We start from the raw sequence: 14,488 nt of genomic DNA on the forward strand, positions 1-14,488 counted from the left end.
CTGTTTAAACACCTCTGGGTTTTCCTCACAGCACTGAACATGTTCCTGTTATTGGCCAAACTAGGGGAAGGACTCTACTAATGCTTAACCTGCAGGCCCAGGAGGTTGTGAAACTATGTGTCCATATAGTTCATGATGCTGGGGTCAAGGTTACCTGGATAGGGTCAATTTATCCAAACATTCTACTGAGGATTTTATGTCCCTGTTTCTTTTCTCAACTCTGATCTCTTATCTCTGTGCAGTGGCATATTTGGGAGAAATTTACCTGCCTTCCAACTACTTAGAGGAAAAATAGTGATTCCTCACAATTTTCATACATTTGGGAACTATTCTAAAAAAGGTCATAAGTTGTGTGCTTAGAGTATCTTCAAGAAAGAAGGCAAAACAAACTCAAAGATGGTGAATTTTTAAAATTGAACATTCAACAGGCATAAATTGTCAGGAATAATAGGAATGATTTAATTTTTCTCATGTGAATTTCACACACTAGAGGGAGGTAAACTAAAAAAAAAAAATCATGTCCACTGGAAACTTCAATATGACCTTATTTAGAAATAGAGTCTTCATAGATGTGATCCATTAAGGATCTCAAGATGAAATCATCAGGATTTTGGACACAGAAAGGAAGCCATGGGAGATGGAGGCAGTGATTGGAGGGACGCTGTGCCTCTGCCGAGGATCTTTGGGAGCCTCCAGCAGCTGGAGGAGGCAGGAAGGAATCTTCCCTGGAGCTTTGGTGGGAGCCTGATCCTGGCAGCACCTTAAATTAGGATTCCGGGAGAATTGAGTGAAAATAAGTTTCTGTTCTTTTAAGCCACCGTATTTGTGGTATATTATTTTAGCAGTTCTAAAAACTCGTGGGCTTCCCTGGTAGCTTAGTGGTAAAGATCTGCCTGCCAATGGCAGAGATGTAGGGTGTCCTTGGGTCAGGAAGATCCCCTGGAGAAAGAAATGGCAACCCACTCCAGTATTCTTGCCTGGAAAATCCTATGGACAGAGGAGCCTGGCAGGCTACAGTCCATGGAATCACAAAGGAGTTGGACACGACTTAGCCACTAAACAGCAACAACAAGAACAAACTCATACACACAATGAAGAGATATCTGGTGGATTTCTAACTGGATTTGTAAAAAAGTTGTTAGATTCCTTGGCAACTAAGCCTCATGATAAAGCCTAGTTTTCAGAAGTGAACAGTAAGTTTGTATGCGAGATGAAACTCTTCGCAACTCTATAGCAAACAAATGTGACAATCCAGATGAATGCCAGGAAAGATATTGAAGATATTGATAAATGCTTCATGAAAACTATGTCACAACAAAAGACCAAAATCTCTGCAAGGCTTTCAATAAGTCAAGAACAATGAGAAATACTTTTACACCATACTCGGGTTTAGCATTAAATCTGTGGGGATAGTTGTCTTAATTCAACAAAGTCTGGACACCTGCTGTGGTTCAGATGCTGCTCCCAGCTCTGTAAGAGGCATCTGTGGGCAAAATGGAGATGATTTTGTGGAGGTGCTAGTTTAGCAGGAGATGACAGTAAACCTAATCAGTAAGTAAATTACATAATGAGTTAGAGAAGGAACTGTGCTAGAGAAGAAAAAGTGGTAGAACATGCAGGAGAGATCAAGGGTCCTCAGTCTGAGGAGATGGTGTGGATGATGCTGGGGCAGTCAGTGTGTAACAGGAAAGAATAAACCTGACTCCATATTGAATCTGTTCCTTTTGTGTTAACTCTGTGCTCTAGGGCTGGGGAAGAGAGAAGATGAAAATAAGGTGAACAGCCCAGCTGAGGTTCATGGTGATGATTTCAAAGTGAGTTCAGTAGAATGACACAAGAACAAAACACATGTATAGCTTTTAAAATTTTCTTATAGGCTTTAAAACAGGAGAAACAGGTGAAATTGGTTTTAATCATATATCTCATGCAACAAAATAACTAGTATATTATTTGGACTTGTTGTCAACATAATTATTAAAGAGACATTTTCCCACTCTTCGTGCTTGAACTTCAAAATCTGGTGTATATTTTATAGTCACATCTCTGTTTGGACCAAGAACACTTCAAGTGGTCAATAGCCACATGTATCTGATGGCTACTGTGTGGGTGGTGCAAGGGCAGGTGGTGGCTCCGGGGCTGACTGGCTGAGAGAAAAGGGAGTTCAAGATTCTTAGAGGAGATGGAGAGACCAGAGGAGAGATTGGACAGGCTGCACATAGGGTAGTCTACATGCACTCAAAGTTTCAAGAATAAACAAAGGACAACCTCTGAAGGGAAAGCCAACCTGCAGGTAGGTAGAATCCCTGGGAAACATGAAAGGACTATGCAGGATTCTGTCCTTCCTATCAACAGTGAGGAGTGATGTAGTTTTCAGAGAGAAACAAAGAATAGTCTGGAAACAAGAAGAAGTGAGTAGACAGCTGTAGAAAAGAATTGAAATAATACCATTTGCAGCAACATGGATGGACCTACTGAGTGAAGTAAGTCAGAAAGAGAAAGAAAAAGAAAATGCAATATGATTTCACTTATATATGGAATCTAAAAAGATGATACAAATGAACATATTTACAAAACAGAAATAGACACACAGACATAGAAAACAAACATATGGTTAACAAAGGGGAAGGGTGTGGGGAGGTAATTTAGGAGATTGGGATTAACATGTACACACTTTGCTGTTGTTCTTGTTCGCTCACTGAGTCATGTCCAACTCTCAGAGACCCCATGGACTGCAGCACATCAGGCTCCTCTGTCCCCCACCATCTCCTGGAATTTGCTCAAGCTTCATTGAATTGGTGATGTTATCTAGCCAGCTCATCCTCAGATGCTCCTGTCTTCTTTTGCCTTCAGTCTTTTCCAGCATCATGGTCTTTTCCAATGAGTGAGCTCTTCTCATTAGGTGGTCAAAGTATTGGGGCTTCAGCTTCATCATTAGTCCTTCCAATGAATAGTCAGGGTTGGTTTTCCTTAGGATTGACTGGTTTGATCTCCTTGCAGTCCAAGGGACTCTCAAGAGTCTTGTCCAGCACCACAATTTGAAAACATCAGTTCTTCAGTGCTTAGCCTTATTTATGGTCCAACTCTCTCAACTGTACATGACTACTAGAAAACCATAGTTTTGACTATAAAGACCTTGTACACATTAATATATGTATAAGAAATAGATAAAGAACAAGGACCTACTCATAGAACAGGGAACTCTACTCAGCATTCTGTAATAACCTATATTACAGGTTATAGGCTGTAAAGGACTCTGAAAAAGAATATGTGTGTATGTGTGTATATATATATCCTTTCAAGGAGGTGCCCTTGGAAACTCCCTTCTTTCTGGCTTTGCCTTCACCCTTTTTTCATAAGATTCCATTCTCCTTGAGTCCTTGACTTTTTATAAGGAGTGACCTGGAAGACCTCAAAGAAGATGGCAGAATAGAAGGACATGAGCTCATCTTCTCCTGTGAGAATTCCAAAATTGCAACTAACCACTGAACAACCATCAACAGGAGAAAGCTGGATTCTACCAAAAAAAGAGACCCCATGTCCAAAGGCAAAGGAGAAGCCCCAACAAGATGGTAGGAGGGGCAAAATCACATTTAGAATCAAACCCCATACCTGCTACAGACACTCAGAGGGCTAAAACAAGCCTTGTGCTTACCAGGCCCCAGAGACCATTACGGTTCATCACAGGATACTGAAGAACTAAGCAGCCTCTTGATAAAAGTGAAAGAGGAGAATGGAAAAACCTGGCTTAAAACTCAACATTCAAAAAACTAAGATCATGGCTTCTGGTCCCATCACTTTATGGCAAATATATGGGGAAACAATGGAAACAGTGACAGACTTTATTTTCTTGGGCTCCAAAATCACTGCAGATGGTGACCTCAACCATGAAATTAAAAGACCCTTGCACCTTGGAAGAAAAGCTATGACAAACCTAGACAGCATGTTAAAAAGCCAGAGACATTACTTTACCTACAAAGGTCTGTATAGTCAACGCTACGGTTTTCCCAGTAGTCACGTGTAGATGTGAGAGTTGAACCATAAAGAAAGCTGAACACCAAAGAATTGATGCTTTTGAACTTTGGTGTTGGAGGACTCTTGAGAGTCCCTTGGACTGCAAAGAGATCAAACCAGTCAATCCTAAAGGAAATCAGTCCTGAATATTCATTGGAAGGACTAATGCTAAAGCTGAAACTCCAGTACTTGGGCCACCTGATGCAAAGAACTGACTCACTGGAAAAGACCCTGATGCTGGGAAAGATTGAAGGCAGGAGGAGAAGGGGATGGCAAAGGATGAGATGGTTGGATGGCATCACCGACTCAATGGGTATGAGTTTGAGTAAGCTCCAGGAGCCCGTAATGGACAGGGAAACCTGGCGTGCTGCCGTCCATGGGATCACAAAGAGTCATACGACTGAGTGACTGAACTGAACAGATATATATCTATATTATTGTATATATAAAACTAAATCATAAAAGGTTTGTTGTAAATGCCTGTCAAACAATAAAAAATATTGAAAAGTGAAAAAAAAAAAAAAAACTAAATCAGTTTGCTATACACCTGAAACTAACAAAATATTGTAACTCAACTATACCACAATATAAGATAAAAATTAAATTTAAAAAAGTGAGTAGTACTTCTATCCCTGGCCATGGTGAAAGAGATGCAGAGAGAAGAAGCAGGCATATTGGAGAGGGCTTCTGTGGGGATGAGTAACTTTGGGGAGATTTTCAGGACAGTGAAATGAACCAGTTAAATCAAGAGACACTGGTTTGCTTACAGCTGTTAAGAGATGAGCTTGTTTTTGCTGGGGTTGAAAAATTTCATAATAAAACTAGTCAAATACACACATATTTGCATTTTTCAACATAGGTAAACAGATTTGACTAAATTTATAATATTAAAAATAATTATTTTTCTAGATACGGGAATATTTGACTCAAGTTAAAGATTGGTTCTTTCTGGGAAGTGGAGCCCTGGTAGCCTTCATTTTTGAGTTGCTGCTGTTTTATACTGATAATGTTTCACAATGTGTACATTTTTGTAGGAATAAAGAAAAATCCAAAGGCCTATTTTTTTCTTGGAGTTCGTTTAGTTTTATATAATCTCTCTCCTGAAGAAAACATGGGATTTTAAAAAAATAATTGAATAACATTGTTCTGTGTGTGTTTGTGTGTGTGTATAATACCGTGTTAGATAATACAAAGGAGAGCCACACTTAGCAAGTATTTAATAAAGAAGGAAACCCCAGGCTGTGTCACCCACAAATATGCTTCTTTGACATAAAAATTATGTCGAGTTGAAGGCAATTAAGAAGCAGTAAATGCAGGAAAAGCTCCCTATTTTTCTGCATAAAGCAGGAATTTTCCCTTTTTGCTGGAGTCAGACTCTTATCAGCCCAGATAAAGTCAGCTGAGGACTCTGCAAACAAACCTTTTTCCCTTAGCCTTTATATCCTGAGTTACTTCTTCACTCTTTACTACACCAGACCTCTTTGTCTTGTTAATTCTTCACAAATTTGTTGTTTCTTGGTCCAAAAAATACAAATGATTCCTTCCAGGTTTTCACTCCCTTATGGAGGCTCCTGTGTACATGTATAAATTCTGTAACATTTGTGTAATTTTCTTCTATTAATCTGTCTTTGTCAGTTTGATTTTCAGAAGCAGCCAGGTACCCTCAAAGTGTCAAGGAACATGCTTTTCCTGCCTTCTGCAACAATCCTGAGCATTCTTTGTACATGAGCTAAATCAGACTTCACCAGGACAGACAAAACACCAAAGCAGGTGGCTGACCACAGCTGTTCTCTGTTGGGATCAGTGTTTGCTCAGGACTGCTGAGGAATCTCTATCCATGTGCTAAATTAATCTCACAATTGAGGAGACAACCATGGTTCCTTTCCTTCTGTGACCTGAGATCTACCCTTGGCTGGGGGCAGCAGCCATGGTTTGCAGGGTCCATGGCTTTTTACGGTAGCCTTTTAAGCTTGAGGTGACTGACAGCTTTAAAATGAGCCACTACGCACTCAAGTCTGTATGATAATTTGAATTTAGCAAAAAGTTTAAAGCTGCCATTATTTTTTCAACATAAATAATGTATTTTTTCTTTTTCATTATGGTTCATCACAGGATATCGAACACAGTTTCCTGTGCTATAGAGTAACATCTTGTTGTATAGGCCTCCTATCTATAATATACATAATAGCTTACATCTACTAATCCCAAATTTCTAATTCATCCCCCTCCAACCCTCCTCACCATTGCAACCACAATCTGTGTGTGAGTCTATTTCTGTTTTGTAGATAAGTTCATTTGTGTCATATTATAGGTTCCATATATGAGATATCATATTATATCTGTCTTTCTCTATATGACTTACTTCACTTGGTACACTCTCTAGATGTTGCTGCATATGACATTATTTCATCCCTTCTTATGGCTATGTAATATTCCACTGTATGATATATTTATGCCACATCTTCTTTATCCATTCATCTGTTGATGGGCATTTAAGTTGTTTCCATATTTTGGCTATGGTGAATAGTGCTTCTATGAACATAAGGGTACATGTATCTTTTCGAAAAATTAATTAACTAATTAATTTTAAAATGTAACAAAGATGAATATTTTTAATGGTGAAAGGTGCAATTAACAAAGAATATAGACCTCATAAACCATTAGACATCTAACAGCAAAGAAACAAAGGTATGTAAAGCAAAAATCAGAAGAAATATAAGGAAAAAAATATAATCATAGTGAGACATATTAGCATTCCCCTGAGAATATTTTATCAAGTGCAGAAAAAATAAGAACAGAAGTATCTTGAATGACGTCACTAATAATTTAAATATAATAGTTTATACTTATATTAATCTTATATCCTACATAAATATAATTTAAATTTTATATCTCATAGGTTGTTATTAGATTTCCATAGGACATTTACAAAAACAGGAAAAAGATAAACATTACAAAATTTCAAAAAGTAGAATTCTTTTTTGTGTGATACAGTTATACATATACACATATACCATTTTTGAAATTATTTTCCATTATAGTTATTACAAGGTATGACTATAGTTCAATAGTCAATCACAAGATATTGACTATAGTTTGCTATGCTGTACAGTAAACCTTTGTTGCTTGTTGCATATCTATTATTTTAAATTAGAAAGCTAGCATTCTACTCATACTAACTCAAAGTGGAATCAAAATGCCATAAATTTTTCAGTTAGCCAAAAATTCATGTTTTATAAAATATATATTATACATATTATATATATATGCAAAAACTTTTCTACTATGCTTGATAAAGGCTTGAGAAAGAACATAAAAAAAAAGAGATGGAAAAATTGGAAAAAATAAACTAAATGAAATAGAAGCACTGAATATGAAATAGAAAAAGTGAAAAAAACTAGATAAAAGTAAAAGATTTTAAAATATTTCAGTTGTTTTTAAACATAGCTGCTCATTAGAAAAATATCTGGAGCTCTGGAGGAAAAAAAGCAATACCTGAGCATTTATATTTTTCAAAAAATTTCAAGATAATTCTGATATGAATCTGGATTTTAAAAGTGATTGCAGGTTTTTCTGTTAAATGGTAGTTTTGGTGATATAGAATTCTATTATTTTTCTGTTGACCAATCATGATACAATGTTATTAAGTGAGTAATAGTTACATAATCACAATAGTAAAAGACATTTATCAGTTTTCACAGTCAATAGAAAGTTCAGTGGCTCAGTCATGTCTGACTCTTTGCGACCCCATGGACTGTAGCCTGCCAGGCTCTTCCATCCATGGGATTTTCCAGGCAAGAACACTGGAGTGGGTTGCCATTTCCTTCTCCAGGGGATCTTCCAGACCCAGGGATTGTTTCCGGGTCTCCCACATTGCAGGCAGACTCTTTACCTTCTGAGCCACCAAGGAATCCTCACAGTCAATAGCCAGACAAAAAATAAAAGATAATTACAATTGCAAGCCATGCTTGGAATGTGATTGCTCTAACAATGTAATATAATTACATTGTTATTTTTGGGTTCAAGCAGAGTGACCTGGTAAGTGGAAGTGCATACATGCATGTGTTTGCATCTGCTCAGCCATCTATTTCTTTTGGTTGGTGCATTAATCCACTTATATTTAAGGTAACTATTGACATGTACCATCCTCTTACATTTTCTTAATTGTTTTGGGTTTATTTTCTATAAGTAGGTCTTTTCCTTCTCTTGCTTCCCGCCTAGAGAAGTTCCTTTACCATTTGTTGTAAAGATGCTTGGGTGGTGCTGAATTCTCTTAACTTTTGTTTGTTTGGAAAGCTGTTGGATTTCTCCATCAAATCTGAATGAGAGTCTTGCTGGGTAGGGAATTCTTGGTTGTAGTTTCTTTCCTTTCATCACTTTAAATATAGCATGCCATTCCCTTCTGGCTTGTAGGGTTTCTGTTGAGAAATCAGCTGATAGCCTGATGGGGGTTCCCTTGTACGTTATTTATCTTTTTTCCCTCGTTGCTTTTAATATTTTGTCTCTGTCTTTAATTTTTATCAGTTTGATTACTATGTGTCTCAGTGTGTTCCTCCTTGGGTTTATCCTGCCCGGGACTCTCTGTGCTTCCTGGACTTGGTTGACTATTTCCTTTCCCTTGTTAGGGAAGTTTTCAGCTATTATCTCTTCAAATATTTTCTCAGGCCCTTTCTCTCTCTCTTTTCCTTCTGGGACCCGTATAATGTGAATATTGTTGGATTTATTGTTGTCCCAGAGGTCTCTTAGGCTGTCTTTATTACTTTTCCTTCTTTTTTCTATATTCTGTTCTGTGGCAGTGATTGTCACCTTTCTGTCATCTAGATCATTTATCCATTATTCTGCCTCAGTTATTCTGTTATCAGTTCCTTCTAGTGTATTATTTATCTCTCTTTGTTTGTTCTTTAGTTCTTGTAGGTCTTTGGTAAACATTTCTTGCATCTTCTCAATCATCTTCACTATCATTATTCTGAATTCTTTTCTGGAAGACTGCTTATCTCCACTTCATTTAGCTGTGTTTCTGGGGTTTTATCTTGTCCCTTCATTGGGGACATAACTTTCTGCTTTTCCATGCTGATTAACTTTCTGTAATGTGGTTTTTGTTTTAGTTGTTGTAAGACTGTGGTTCTTTTTGCTTCTTCTGTCTGCCCTCTGATGGAGTAGGCTAAGAAGCTTGTGTAAAGTTCCTGATGGAAAGGCCTAGAGGTGGGAAAAACTGGGACTTGCTCTGGTGGGTAGGGCCTTTCTTAGTAAGACTTTAATCTATTTATCTGCCAACAGGTGAGTTGCACTCCCTCCCTGGTAGATTTTTGGCCTGAGGTGGCCCAGACCTTGAGTCTATGGGCTCTATGATCAGGTTAATGGTGACCTCCAAGAGGGTTTATGCCAAGGGGACCTTCCCAGACTGCTGCCACCAATGCCCCCATTCCGGGGGTGAGCCCTGCTGACCCACACCTCCACGGCAGACTCTCTCCAACATTAGCAGGTAATTTTGGTTCAGTCTCCTGTTGGGTAACTGCTCCTTTCCTCTGAGTCTTGGTGTGCAAGGTTTTATTTGTGCTCTCCAAGATTGGAGTCTCTGTTTTTCCCAGGCCTGTGGAAGTCTTTTAATCAAATCCTGCTGACCTTCAAGATCAGATTCCCTGGGGATTCCCAGTCCCTTTGTCAGATCCCCAGGCTGGGAAGCCTGACATGGGGTTCAGAACCTTCACAACAGTGTGAGAACTTCTTTGGTATTGTTTTTCTACAGTCTGAATGGGATTTGATTTTATCCTGGTTGTGCCCATCCCTTCTTCTTTGTCTCTGGACATGTGGTATCTTTTCCCACTAGCTATATAGTAAATATTTTACACATGCTAGTGCAGTTATGTCAAACCTAATCTCCCAGTTCATCCAACCTTTCCCTTCACACCATGTGTCCAGATGGAAAAAAAAAAGCCTTGCAGAATCTAAGCCTGTGTGTGTACAGCCAGCATTTGATGACCGAAACCTTTATTTTGATGACTCTCATGAAATCAGTGAGGGCAATTCTGTCCCAGACGCCCACTAAAGTGATGGGTTGAAACTGCAAGGTATTAATACAGCTTCATATGCTGTTCAGGGACTCATAACCCTCAATGAAACATCTCCTGATCGAGATGAGTCCTGGCTTAGCCCCGCCCCCCGCAGCTTCCTACCTACACCGGGGAACCTCTGTTTACTAGAACAAAGGGTGTTTCTCTGTTTCATTACCAGGACTGTTTGTGGATTTCCTAAATAACTCACTTATCTTCATTTTAACAAAACTGTGACTTGTGTACTTATCTAACTTCCTTCTTTGCATTGGCTGCTAGAAAACTTAGAAGTAAATTTTGGCTCCCTCTCTTAAAAAACCTGTCTAGATTCTTACAGCTTGCCTTATGATACTGTCATTTCTGGCTTAATCTTGTTTTCCTACATTCATTCTCTTTTTGCCCTGTTCTCTGTCTAATTTTAGCTATTTTTTCATGCTCATTGAACATATATTATAAATTGCCTGAAAGTTTTTTTTCTTTTGGAATGAGAGGTATAAACACATAATAAATAAATAACTAGATTTTATTCCACTTCCTGCATGTGTTTTGTTTAGTTAACCCAGTCTCCTTTTAGAGAAGCAATGTAACACAGGAGAATGATTATTCCCTTCTTGGAGGCAGAAGATTTTTAAATGGTTTTACTTCAATCCTGTCTCTAAGTAGATGTTGCATTTAAGCCATATTTTGGAATTCTCTGAGCCTTCATTTTCCCATCTGTGAAGTGAGATGGTTAGAAATAAATGGCCTAGGTTAAGAACTGCAAGCCAAGGAGTTTGACTGAGAGGGAAAATGCAACTTGCACGGCCCTCTGGAGAAGGAAGAGAATGAAGTGGCACTGGCTTTTGTCTGGTGTCGTGTAGAAATAGTGCTGGTCTAGGACACGTGGACAACTGGAGTTAGCTCGCAGTGTGGTGGCCATTTAAACAGACATCTCTTACAGAGCTGTTAAGAAGAAATTTTCATTTAATCAGAATTATTGTTTCTAAACATAGACTCACTGATGATTCAGTCCCAACATCTGAAGTGGAATGAGTAGTTTGAAATAGATTTTTAAATTCTTTCGAAAAAGTTTTCGTTTTAAAATGGCATTTTCATTAAACTTCTATATCTTAAATTCCTCAGAAAATAGCATGCCAAAGGATTGAGAATCTGTTTATGAAAAGTAAGTTATTTATTCCTATTAAAGGGCAATAGTTTTGCATTCTTTCTGTTCCGAATTCCAGCTAACTGTCCTGCACCTGCTCATGGAGAGAACATTCAACTGTGATAGGTCAGGCTTGAGAGGAATCTTCTTAACCCTCCATCCTAGCCTTGAAGATGCTTCCTATGCAAACAGAGGAAGGCTCTGGTCACATCTCATCCATGATACAGGGAGCTGTGCATTCGTGTTTATATTCATGTTATCATCCATAACCTTACATCTGTCCTGGGCAAATGAGACAAGAATGCAGGTGAACTGAATGGGTATCTACTTGTTCACACCAGGCACATAGAGAGTGTTCCAGCCTCCTTACCTGGTGATTAGGGCACTGTGGAGGTGCTAGCTACAACGCCATCTGCAGCTGCAGAGGGCCGTGATGGAATAGGAGACAGCACTTCTGAACACTGTGGACATCTAATCACCTGGAACACTGTACCATGTTGTTGTGAAAAGCCAACAGACACAGTTATGTAAGAAGTGTGACTCCAATAAAAGAGTAAAAGCTAAAAAAAAAAAATGCCATCCCTGTGCTCTGCTGGAACAGATCTTTCCCAATTGTGTGAACAGACAGAAGTGTTGGAAGGATGGCGGCATCACGCAGCCTCATCACTGTTGACAAGCAACACTCGGAAGACCTGCCTTGAAACAAGTGTAGGCAGTCACCCTAGGGCCAAGCACATGCTATCAACAGATATTAAATTACCTGTGTGAATTTAACTTTTTTGGATATGAGCAGTCTTATGTGTAAGTTTTTATAGATTTGCTTTGGAGTTAAAATATACAAGACTCAAGCATCCTTACATTTATTTTGTTCACCCAGATCTGGGCCTGGCTGACTCCTTGGTACCATTTGGGCTCATGGATGACACCTCTCGGACGGCCTTCCCTTATCAATCAAGTGTTCCAAGCCTTGTCTCATGAACTTGTTTTATTTTATCCATTGTGATCTAAAATTTTCATCTTTATCAATTTGTCTTAATTTTTATTGTCATTTTTTCTTACTAAGGGTATTAACCTTATTACATAGATATTTTCTGTTCTGCCCATCACTTTAACCCTTGAGCTTAGAACACTGTTTATAACATAGTCACCATGCTCACTATTCTGATTGAATGAATTTTTAGTATAATTTTAAATGAACTTATAATAAGGTAGTTTTAGTTAACATTTAAGATTATTTCTATTTTAAAGGATTTTCCACTGTTGGACAGACGATAAACTAAGTGATTTTAACTTTTGAAACCCAGGCTGTATTTTAAATACCTAGGATTTTATGAGATAAAAATTCTGTGTAGAAAATACTGCACATGAGTTTTTACACCAGAGCTGTAAATCTTTGGGTGTCCTAGTGATAGATCATCCCATTCAGTTTGGATGAATTACTTTTATTTATTTATTTATTTTTTAATTTATTTTTATTAGTTGGAGGCTAATTACTTTACAATATTGTAGTGGTTTTTGCTATACATTGACATGAATCAGCCATGGATTTACCTGTGTTCCCCATCCCGATCCCCCCTCCCGCCTCCCTCCCCACCCCATCCCTCTGGGTCTTCCCAGTGCACCAGCCCTGAGCACTTGTCTCATGGATGCATTACTTTTAATTTGGCTGTTTAAACAGACTCAAGCCTTGAAGCAAATTTGGAACTAGTGAAAGAGAATAGCATGACTTACTTCCTGGAGAAACTAATAAACTTACCTTACAGGTCAGACTCTGGATACTGCAATTTTATCATGTAGTATTAATACGATCAAGGTTAAAATCAAAGTCAAGCCAGCAAATCATGATCATGAAAACTGATTTCTTTACAGTATAAGATAACTGAAGATATTCCTAGATTTACAGAGATGAGAAACATGGAACCTGATCCTTGATAAAGTGGAGAATCTGTAAAGGTATGTAAAAAGAAAAAGAAACTCAGGGTTTCACCTATTGTGAGTCCTTTACTTTTCACAGAGCAGTTTACTTCCCGTCACCAGCTGTGTACAGGTTTTCCCCCCACGCCAAGCAGTTCTCTTTTTTCCCTCTGGAATTACTGATAACTGGTGTTACACCAATGCAGACTTCAAACCCCACCTTGGATGTGGGGCCAGGGCAGAAAGAGGGTGGGCAGCAAATTAACCTGAAGACTAAGCAGAAGGGAGGTGACCAGCCAGGGGCCAGGCTGTTTCCCCAGACGGGGCTGCTGCGGACGGTGGCCCTCACAGGCAGGGTCTCCGCCCCAGAGCAGCAGGTGCAGAAACCACCAAGAGCTCCCCCCAAAAACCATGAGAGGGGCAAGGACAGAAAGCACCCACAAGGAAGGAAAAGGAAAACTGGACGCCAACAGGTGTCTGTCCTACGACTTAACTGGATTCTGACTCTGTCTACCTGGAGATCACATCAGATTCCCCGGGTTGAGACTCAGCCCCATGGGCCTGCTCCCCACCCCTCAGACACCAATTGCCATCATAGTTCCTCTGGTCACCCACAACTTCTGTCTGATTTGGCTACAGATTGGAGACTCCTATGCCCCCCTCCTCAGTTCAATTACTCGCTAGAGCAGTTCACAGAACTCAGAGACACACTTACTTATATTTACCAGTTCTTTTAAAAACACAGATGAACAGCCAGATGAAGAGGCGTGTCGGGCACAGTGTGTGGGGAGGGGTGCAGAGCCCTTGTGCCCTCTGAGTGTCCCCCACTTTCTCAGTACCTCCCCGCACCTCCCCTCAGTCACCGACCTGCAGCCTCGTTGGATGCCATACTATGGGGTGCATGTGGAGGCTCCATCACACCGGCAAGATCCGTCTTTAAGCCCATTCTCAGCCATGCTCCCTTCACCAGAGAATTGTGGGGGTGGGGCTGAAAACCCCAAGGGTCTAATCATGGCTTATTCTTTCCAGTGACCGTTCCTCAGCCAGGACCCACCCAGAGTTGCCTTATTAGAACAAAAGACACTCCTGTCATCCAGCAAATGACAGGGCTTTCAGGAGTTGTGTCGGGGCTGGGGTCAAAGGCCAAATATTAGAACAAAAGATGTTCTCAGCACCCTTTGACATGGACCATTTTTAAAGCCTTTATTGAATTCGTTACAATATTGCTTCTGTTTTATGTTTTGTTTTTTGGCTACAAGGCATGTGGGATCTTAGCTCCCTGACCTGGGATCGAACCTGTGCCCCCTGTACTAGAAAGTGAAGTCTTAACCACTGGGCCACCAGGGAAGTCCCATCCCAACACTCTAAT

The sequence above is a fragment of the Cervus elaphus genome, chromosome 5, assembly GCF_910594005.1.
Source record: "Cervus elaphus chromosome 5, mCerEla1.1, whole genome shotgun sequence".
NCBI classification, from domain to species: domain Eukaryota; kingdom Metazoa; phylum Chordata; class Mammalia; order Artiodactyla; family Cervidae; genus Cervus; species Cervus elaphus.